A 9,970-nucleotide genomic window follows, 5' to 3' on the forward strand; every position below is an offset into this window, starting at 1 on the left:
TGCTGTCCCTCTCTGTGATATAAGAAATATGTATTTGTGCCCGGCCAGTGTGGCTCAGTGGTTGAGTGTCGAGCTATGAAACAGGAGGTCACCGTTCAATTCCCGGTCAGGGCACATGCCCAGGTTGTGGGCTGGATCCCCAGTGTGGGGCATAGATTCTCATCATTGATGTTTCTCTCCCTCTCTCTCCCTCTCCCTTCCTCTCTGAAATCAATAAAAGTATATATTTTTTAAAAAGAAATATGCATTTGCTTTTTTGTCTCAGTTCCTGACACAGAACTTCTAAAACCCTTGGAATTTCCTGAATGACGGAGGTGAGAGGAGCATCTTTTCCTATTCACAATAAACACCTTTAAAAATAAATATATTGCCGAAACCAGTTTGGCTCGGTGGATAGAGCGTCAGCCTGCAGACTGAAGGGTCCCAGGTTCGATTCTGGTCAGGGGCACATACCTTGGTTGTGGGCACATCCCCAATGGGGGGTGTGCAGGAGGCAGCTGATCGATGTTTCTCTCTCATCGATGTTTCTAACTCTCTATCCCTCTCCCTTCCTCTCTGTAAAATATCAATTAAATATATTTTAATTAATAAATAAATAAATAAATAAATAAATAAATAAATAAATATATTGATCCCTAGCCGGTTTGGCTCGGTGGATAGAGCATCGGCCTGCAGACTGAAGGGTCCCAGGTTTGATTCCCATCAAGGGCACATGCCTGGGTTGCGGGCTGGATCCCCAGTGGGGGGTGTGCAGGAGGCAGTTGATCAATGATTCTCATCATTGATGTTTCTATCTCTCTCTCCCTCTCCCTTCCTCTCTGAAATCAATAAAAATATTTTTTTTAAAAAAGAAATATGCATTTGCTTTTTTGTCTCAGTTCCTGACACAGAACTTCTAAAACCCTTGGAATATCCTGAATGACGGAGGTGAGAGGAGCATCTTTTCTTATTCACAATAAACCCCTTTTAAAAAAAAAATGGAGTTCAGAGAGGAAGGGAGAGGGAGAGATAGAAACATCAATGATGAGAGAATCATCGATGGGCTGCCTCCTGCACGCCCCTCACTGGGGATTGAGCCCGAACCTGGGCACGTGCCCTGACTGGGGTCGCTGCTCCTGAGTGAGTAGTGAGAGAATCCTGGAACCTGAGGAGGGGCTGGGGAACCCCCTGGGTTACAGCCGGGTGGTCACAGGTACCGGTGACACCTGAGACATCTCAGATGAGGCCGGCCGTGGGGATGAGCGGGGACCTGCGGCCCCACGCTGGCTGCCGGCCGTCAGAGCTGAGCTGGATTGATTGCGGGCCACCCATCAGAGGCGGGAGCGGCTGGGGAGGGGGAAAGACAACACATTTGGTGTCGGAAGTGTTGGGAGAAACAGCAGTTCCCACCACCTCACAGGTGAGGGAACAGGCTGAGGTTTAGTGGGGGGCAGAGCAAGGAGGCCGCCCCCCGTGACCGCCAAGCCCACGCTCTCCTCCTGCCAGCATATCCACAGGCCCCAGGCCCCTGGCCCCTGGCCCCTGGCTTCCACCTCCCCGGTCAGCCATCCCTCCCCCTTCCCTGACCCCACACAGGGCGGAGCCGCACTGCTGGGGGGAGCCTGAGGATTGGCCCTGAACGGGCACAGGCCCCGGCCCTCAGCCAAGGCGCCCAGGGTGCCATGTCACTCCCCTTGGACCTGTCCCCCTCAGCTCCTTGCCTTATTCCCAGAGGAATTCCCAGCTTTGCCCTCCGTCCTCCTGCCCCTCCCCGCCCCCTCACAGCAGGTGTGCTGGCCTCCTGTGCCTTCATTCAAATGAGACCAGACTTGGCCAGTGTGGCTCAGTGTGCTGGAGCATCTTCCCATGCATCAAAAGGTTTTGGGTTCGATTCCCGGTCAGGGCACGTACCTAGGTTGTGGGTTCAATCTCCAGTCGGGAGGAGTATGGGAGGCACCCTATCTCTCTCGCTCTCTCTCCCAGTGAACATATTCCTCAGGTGAGGATTAAAAGGATTAAAATAAAAACCTTGCCGTCACTGAGTTCATTTTACCTCCTGCACGTATCTGCCAGTGCTCCCCTTCCGGCTTAACAAAACCCTCACAGGGGTTTACACCTCCTGAAAACAGAGGTGTTAATTTAAATGTTATTGCCAGGGCAACGCATTGTTAAGGAAGACAAGCGATCAGAATCGCAAGCTTTTCCCAGTTAAAGGTGACTTTCAAAAGCCAAAGCAGCAGCCGCCTACATCTCATTGTCTTGACAAGACTCCTTTGTTAGAAATGACATTTGCAGGGATGGCTTTGTGGTGCAGAAAGGAATCAGCGTTTATTTCTGTGGCTTCCGAAGAAGAGGGAACGTTTTTCTCCTTACCGCACTGATATTTGGGGGTGGGGGGTAGGATCCACCAGTTAGAGCAGTGGTTCTCAACCTTCCTAATGCCGCGACCCTTTAATACGGTTCCTCGTGTTGTGGTGAACCCCAACCATAAAATTATTTTCGTCGCTACTTCATAACTGTAATTTTGCTACTGTTAATGAATCGTCATGTAAATATCTGTGTTTTCCAATGGTCTTAGGCGACCCTGCTAGCGGTTCTCAACCTGTGGGTCGCGACTGCTGCAGAGCCTAAGACCATCGGGAAACACAGATATTTACATTACGATTCATTAACAGTAGCAAAATTATAGTTATGAAGTAGCGACGAAAATAATTTTATGGTTGGGGGTCACCACCACAGGAGGAACCGTATGAAAGGGTCGCGGCCTTAGGAAGGTTGAGAACCACAGCGTTAGAGGGATCTAGAGTTGTCAAGGTCAAGCGCTGATTGGTTACCTCCAAGAGAAGCAAAAGCCTGTCAGTCAACCTACCTGTCCCTTGAACAGCGGCTGTGCATTCTCCTGCATCAGGGCTTGTCCGGCCGGAGCCGGCAGGGAGGCGCCTGGGATCCGCGCTCAGACTCCGATGCGGACTCCACAGGTCTGGGGCGGGCCCGAGATTCTCACAAGCAGGTGACGTGGCTGCTACTAGCTCCCAGACTGACACTGTGTGACTAGGATGGTCCTGGGCGCTTACCCCAGTCCTCACTCTCCGCTGATGACCTATTTCCTGTTTCACTGCCAAAGTAAAAGCAGCCTGCGGGTGGAATCCCGCCAGCTCCCACCTCGTCTAGGCACCGGCTCTGTGCTCACATACTCCACCTGCTCCGCCACCAGCTTCCAGGAAGGCCCACCCTGCTCCCCCCACACCCCACCTCACTAGATCCCACCCCCTCGCCCTGCCTCCAAGGCACCCACCCAGCAAGGCTCCTTTCCCCACGACTGAAGCAAATATGCTGTCGCTGCTGCCAGCTTTAGGGGGGAAAAAGCCTCGCCCTGGCCAGTGTGGCTCAGTGGGTTGGGCGTCATGCCGCGCACCAGAAGGTTGCCAGTTTGATTCCGGTCAGGTGCCTGGGTGGCAGCTCCATCCCCAGTAGAGGGCGGGAAGGAGGCAGCTGATTGATGTTTCACTTTCACGTGGATGTTTCTTTCTCTCCCTCTTCCTTCCTCTCTCTAAAAATCCACAGCCCTAGCCGGTTTGGCTCAGTGGATAGAGCGTCAGCCTGTGGACTGAAGGGTCCCGGATTCAATCCCAGTCAGGACACATGCCTGGGTTGCGGGCTTGATCCCTAGGAGCGGGGGGGCGTGCAGGTCTGCACCAACGCCAAGTGCATGTCCAGCCAGCGTCTGACATTGCCACTTAGAGATCTACTTGTTCTCAACGGCACCGAGCCCCAAACAGCTGCTCCCTCCCCCTGTCTTTCTTTTTTTATTAAATATGTTCTTATTGATTTCAGAGAGGAAAGGCGAGGAAGAGATAGAAACATCAATGATGAGACAGAATCACCCCTCGGCTGCCCCCCGCTGGGGATTGCACTCACAACTGAGGCCTATGCCTTGACCGGGAATCAAACCGTGACCTTCTGGTTTACAGGTTGATGCTCAACCCCCGAGCCATGCCGCCAGGCCTCTTCCACTTTTATTTATTTATTTTTATTATTTTTTTTAATTTATACTTTATTGGTTTTTTACAGAGAGGAAGGGAGAGGGATAGAGAGTTAGAAACATCGATGAGAGAGAAACATCCATCAGCTGCCTCCTGCACACCCCCTACTGGGGAGGTACCAGCAACCAAGGTACATGCCCTTGACCGCAATCGAACCTGGGGCCCTTCAGTCCGCAGGCCGACGCTCCATCCGCTGAGCCAAACCGATTGGGGCCACTTCCGCTTTTAAAGCCAGATCCCGGCAGGCTTCCCCACCTCAATAAATGGCAAATCCAATCTCCCAGCTGCTCAAACCAAGAACCGTAAAGTCACGTTGACTCTGCTCTGTAGGGCCACCCCACGCCAATCAGCACCGTTGTGTGAGTGAGAAACGGGCCCCCTAGCCGAAACCGGTTTGGCTCAGTGGATAGAGCGTCGGCCTGCGGACTGAAGGGTCCCGGGTTCGATTCCGGTCAAGGGCATGTACCTTGGTTGCGGACACATCCCCAGTAGGAGGTGTGCAGGAGGCAGCTGATCGATGTTTCTCTCTCATCGATGTTTCTGACTCTCTATCCCTCTCCCTTCCTCTCTGTAAAATATAAAATATCAATAAAATACATTTTTTTTAAAAAAAAAAAAGAGAGAGAAACGGGCCCCCACTCGTGAAGGCAACTGGACCCAGGACACGTCAGGGCCAGGGGAGCGTGTTCCGAGGGTCAGCATCGCCCACACTCCACCCCAGCAGCCGAAGGCTTTGTGCCCAAACACAGGGACACTGGCAGCGTGTCCCCCCCGGGCAGCCTCCAGCCGGTCCAGTGGGAAGACAATGGGACTTCCTGCTGCCTGATGCTGGCTTCCGGCCCTTTTTGCAGATCTGGTCCTGCCTCCTCCTGGCAGTTCCTGGTGGCCTTTCAATGAATTCTTCTGCTGCTGCTTAAGAACACCACGAACTCCCACTAATACGATCTAGAAATGTGTACAAGTACCACCCACCCTTGAAATCAGAAAAACCTTTTTCTCCACCGATGATCTCCCAGTCACCAAGGCTGAAGGCTAGCTGGGACAGCCCGGCTCCATCCGACCCGGGCCTGGCCTCCCTCCTGGTCCCCGTCCTCTCCCCGCCGCCTCCCCAGACCGCCAGGCCTTCTCCTCCTCCGTTGTGGGTTCCTCTCCCGCTGTCTGTCCTGTAAGTGAGGCCAGTCTTCAGGGCGCCAGCCTTCTCACCCCGCACAATCACAGGCATGATCCACACTCGCAGTCTGCACCCCCACCTCGACGCCTAGGGCTCCCCCTCCCCCTGCTGAAAACCTCCACCTGCAAGTCCAAGGGCGCCTGCCCCAGCACACGTACCCGGAGCCCACCCCACCCCCTCCACCGCAGCTACCTCTCCTCCTGCCGCCCCCACTCAGCTGCATGCCCCAGCCTGCTCCCCGCTCTCCCCGGCTACACATCCAGGTCACCATGCAGCTCCCTTGCCCCCTCACAGGCCACCCCCCTCCACCATGAAATCCTGCTCCTGCTGCTCTTGAACTGGCCACCAACCTGAGCTAAATGTACGCTGCTGAGTTTTCTGTGCATAAAAGTAATAAAAAGTTCTTCTTCAAAAGAAAGGAAAACTCCCAGGCTCACCCTTTTGGAGATTCCAATTGAGTAGGTGTTGAATGGGCGAGTTTTGTTTTGTTTTTAATTCTCATCTTATTGATGAGAAAGAGAGAGTGGGGGGGGGGGGAGAGAGGGAGAGAGAGAGAGCGAGAGAGAGAGAGAGAGAGAGAGAGAGAGAGGGGAGAAGAGAGAGAGAGAGAGACAGAGAGAGAGAGATGGGGAAGGGAATAGTGATGTGAGGGAGAAACGTGGATCTGTTGCCTCCCGTACGCACCCGGACTGGGGATTGAACCCGAAACCTAGGGATGTGCCCTGAGCTGGAATCAAACCCCCCACCTTTTGGTGCAAGGGGCGATGCTCCAACCAGCTGAGCCACACCGGCCAGGGCGATGGGAGAGACTGTCCCACAGGCATCTGAATAACCAGGTGGAGAACCACACGCGCCAGGTGGGGCTAACGTGGGCACAGCTGTTGTCGCCCTGCGCGCTTCAGCCTGCTTGGCTCACACCACTCCCCAAAACTGTCCAAAACTGTGCCCCCTGGTCCCTCACACTCACTGTGTCTCAATTCAGTGGCTGGACGTAATGTCGCCTGTACCGCAGAAATGTCCGCTCCAGTGAAGTCACCACTACCCCGATCTCTCCCGGATTAAACACTGCCTCTCTGTCCCCCCGGGCCTGGCTCCCAGTGGCCTCGAAGTCTTTTTTTTTTAATTGATTTCAGAGGGGAAGGGAGAGGGAGAGAGAGATTGAAACATCAATGATGAGCCCTATCCGGTGTGGCTCAGTGGATAGAGCGTCGGCCTGCGGACTGAAGGGTCCCGGGTTCGATTCCGGTCAAGGGCATGTACCTTGGTTGCGGGCACATCCCCAGTGGGGAGTGTGCAGGAGGCAGCTGATCGATGTTTCTCTCTCATCGATGTTTCTAACTCTCTATCTCTCTCCCTTCCTCCTCTCTGTAAAAAATCAATAAAATATATTAAAAAAAAAAAAAGGAAACATCAATGATGAGAGAGAATCATTGATCAGCTGCCTCCTGCATACCCCCTTCTGGAGAGCGAGCCCGCAACCCAGGCATGTGCCCTTGACCTGCATCGAACCCGGGACCCTTCAGTCCACAGGCCGACGCTCTATCCACTGAGCCACACCGGATAGGGCGGCTCGCAGCCTTGATCTCAGGGCTGCAAGTGCTGGCACACCTGCTACCCCTCCCAGTCAACAGAGCCGGGAATGGAGGGGCAGGGCCCGCACCTCGACCCCTTTGTCCCGACACTGCGCACACTGCCTGCAGAATGTCAGTCCCTTCCCCGGCCCAGGCAGGTGTTGGCCAGGGCCCCGGGGAAGGGGGAAGACGGAGGCTAGCGCCACAGGGAGCTGGACAGGGGGCGGGGCCTGTGTCCAACGGCAGCTCCAGGGTGTCCAGGAGGCCCTTTCCCGCTCTGGGCCCCCAGCCTTGTCCTCGATGACTTGGAGCGGAAAAGTGAGTCTCATTAAACCAGGGGTGGGCAAACTTTTTGACTCGAGGGCCACAATGGGTTCTTAAACTGGACCGGAGGGCTGGAACAAAAGCATGGATGGAGTGTTTGTGTGAACTAATATAAATTCAAAGTAAAGGAGTGGAGGGGAGAGCAAGAGAACCCTCCGCTCTTTCGGCTCCGCAGGCCGGATAGAACAGCCGAACGGGCTGGATCCGGCCTGAGGGCGGTACCAGGATCAGAGCAGTAACTCAAAAATGCGGAGGGAATGAAGGAGCCCCTGCCGCTGCCCCCACCCGCTTCAGGGGCCCTGCCCTCAGCTCAGGCTGCCCTGAGGCCGGCATCCTGGCTCCTCCCTCATGACCCAGGGGTGAGAATTCCCACTGCGCAGGGTAGCTGGGGGGCTAATGCAACAGCTCTGTGACCGCTGATGTCTTCCTTCCAGCTGGAAGGTGGGAGGTGAGGGGCAGGCAGCTCATGGAACAGCTTTTCCGTGTGTGTGTGTGTGTGTGTGTGTGTGTGTGTGTGTGTGTGTGTTTCATTAATTTCAGAGAGGAAGGGAGAGGGAGATAGAAGCATCAGTGATGAGAGAGAATCATTGCTCGGCAGCCCCCTGCACGCCCCCTACTGGGGATCGAGCCTGCAACCCAGGCATGTGCCCTTGACTGGAATCAAACCCAGGACCCTTCAGTCAGCAGGCCAACGCTCTATCCACTGAGCCACACCGGCAAGGGCCATGGAACAGCTTTCTCAAACTCCAGGGTGTGCAAGCTGATGTTCTCACCTGCCCCCCGCAGCACAGAGGCCAGGGACCCACAGGCCCCCGCCCGGCGGTGCTGAAAATCTGACCGTGCTCATTCAATTCTTGGTTTATTCATCTTCCATTTTAAAAACAGATTTGGGGAAGTCAGTGTCCAATGGGGACCGTCTCCGCTTGGCATCATGATGCGCTGGAGGTGGTGGTGGGGGGGGGGGGGTGGTCACACGGTGTCAGACGGTACTTACTGCCACTGAACTGCATAGTAAAAACGGTGAAGTTTTGTGATGTGTATTTTACCACTTCTTATTCGTTTGGCTCAGTGGAAGGAGCATCAGCCCGCAAACTGAAGGGTCCCGGGTCCAATTCTGGTCAAGGCCACGTACCTAGGTCGCCGGCTCAATCCCTGGCCCTGGTTGGGGCGCATGCGGGAGGCAACCAATCCATGTGTCTCTCTCACATTGATGTGTCTCTCCCCCTCCCTTCCACTCTCTCTAAAAATCAATGGAGCCCTCACTGGTTTGGCTCAGTGGATAGAGCGTCGGCCTAGGGACTGAAAGGTCCCAGGTTCGATTCCGGTCAAGGGCATGTACCTTGGTTGCAGGCACATCCCCAGTAGGAGGTGTGCAGGAGGCAGCTGATCGATGTTTCTCTCTCATCGATGTTTCTGACTCTCTATCCCTCTCCCTTCCTCTCTGTAAAAAATCAATAAAATATATTTAAAATAAATAAAAACCAGTGGAAGGATATCCTCGGGGAGGATTAACAACAGCAACGTCCACAGTGAATCGCAAAGCACGCAGTCACGCGGAGGCCCCACCTGCAGCGACGCCACGTCACGAACGGTGGGTCAGAGGGGCCAGGAGGCCCGGGGAAAGCAGGGAGCTGGGGCCCTGGGGAAGGAGCCGAGGGGGAGGAGGTGGGGCGCCTCCGGGAGAGAGGCCTGGGTTAGACAAAAGCCAGAGGGGGAGGAGAGGGGAAGACCTAGGCAGAGGGAGCCGGTCCAGCTGGCTGGCGGGCTGGGTGTGTCTTCCCGGGAATTGTGCTGGACCCGCAGAGCACGTGCTGGCGTCCGCGCCTTCCCGCAGGCAGCCTCAGGCACAGGTGCAGAGCGGGCAGCCGGGGCGCAAACAGGACTGGGCCTGGACTTGACCTGCGCCCTCCTCCAGGGCACCCAGAGGCCCGGCCCAACCCTCAGGAACTAGCGTTCTTTTTTTTTTTTTTTTTTTTTAATATATTTTATTGATATTTTACAGAGAGGAAGGGAGAGGGATAGAGAGCTAGAAACATCGATGAGAGAGAAACATCGATCAGCTGCCTCCTGCACACCTCCCACTGGGGATGTGCCCGCAACCAAGGTACATGCCCTTGACCGGAATCGAACCCGGGACCCCTCAGTCCGCAGGCGGACGCTCTATCCACTGAGCCAAACCGGTTTCGGCAGGAACTAGCGTTCTTTTCGGTAAGGCGAGGAGGGCCAAACTACCCCGACCACGACAGAGAACCTCGTGATGACCCCGGAGGCTCCGACAGCAAAATAAAAAACAGCAAAATAAACGCGGGACCCAACCACTGGTGGCCGCACCCCTGCTCCCACCCTGGCGCGTCCTCTGAGCAGTAGCGACCCCCACCCCATCAGCCAGCCTCCCTGCGGAACGAGCAGCCAGGGAGCCGGCTGAAACCCGCCAGCCTGCGCCCCGGCTCAGCACCCCGACACCGCCACCCTGTCCCCTCAGACTGTGGTGAGGATCTCATCTGGGCAGCCCAGGAGGTCATGGTTCGGCTCCCGGTCAGGGCACAGGCCCAGGTTGCAGGCTCGCTCCCCAGTGTGGGGCGTGAGGGAGGCAGCCGATCAATGATTCTCTCAATGATTCTCTCTCATCATGGATGTTTCTATCTCTCTCCCTCTCCCTTCTCTCTGAAATCAATAAAAACATGTATTTTTTAAAAAGAACTAGCCCAGCCGGTGTCTCAGTGGTTGAGCGTTGACCCATGAACCAAGAGGTCGCAGGTTCGATTCCCGGTCAGGGCACAGGCCCGGGGTGCAAATTCGATCCCAAGGAGGGGGGTGGGCATGCAGGAGGCAGCTGATTAACGTTCTCTCCCATCCATGTTTCCTTTGCTCCCTCTCCCTTC

The sequence above is a fragment of the Plecotus auritus genome (assembly GCF_963455305.1).
Source record: "Plecotus auritus genome assembly, chromosome: 9".
Taxonomy (NCBI): domain Eukaryota; kingdom Metazoa; phylum Chordata; class Mammalia; order Chiroptera; family Vespertilionidae; genus Plecotus; species Plecotus auritus.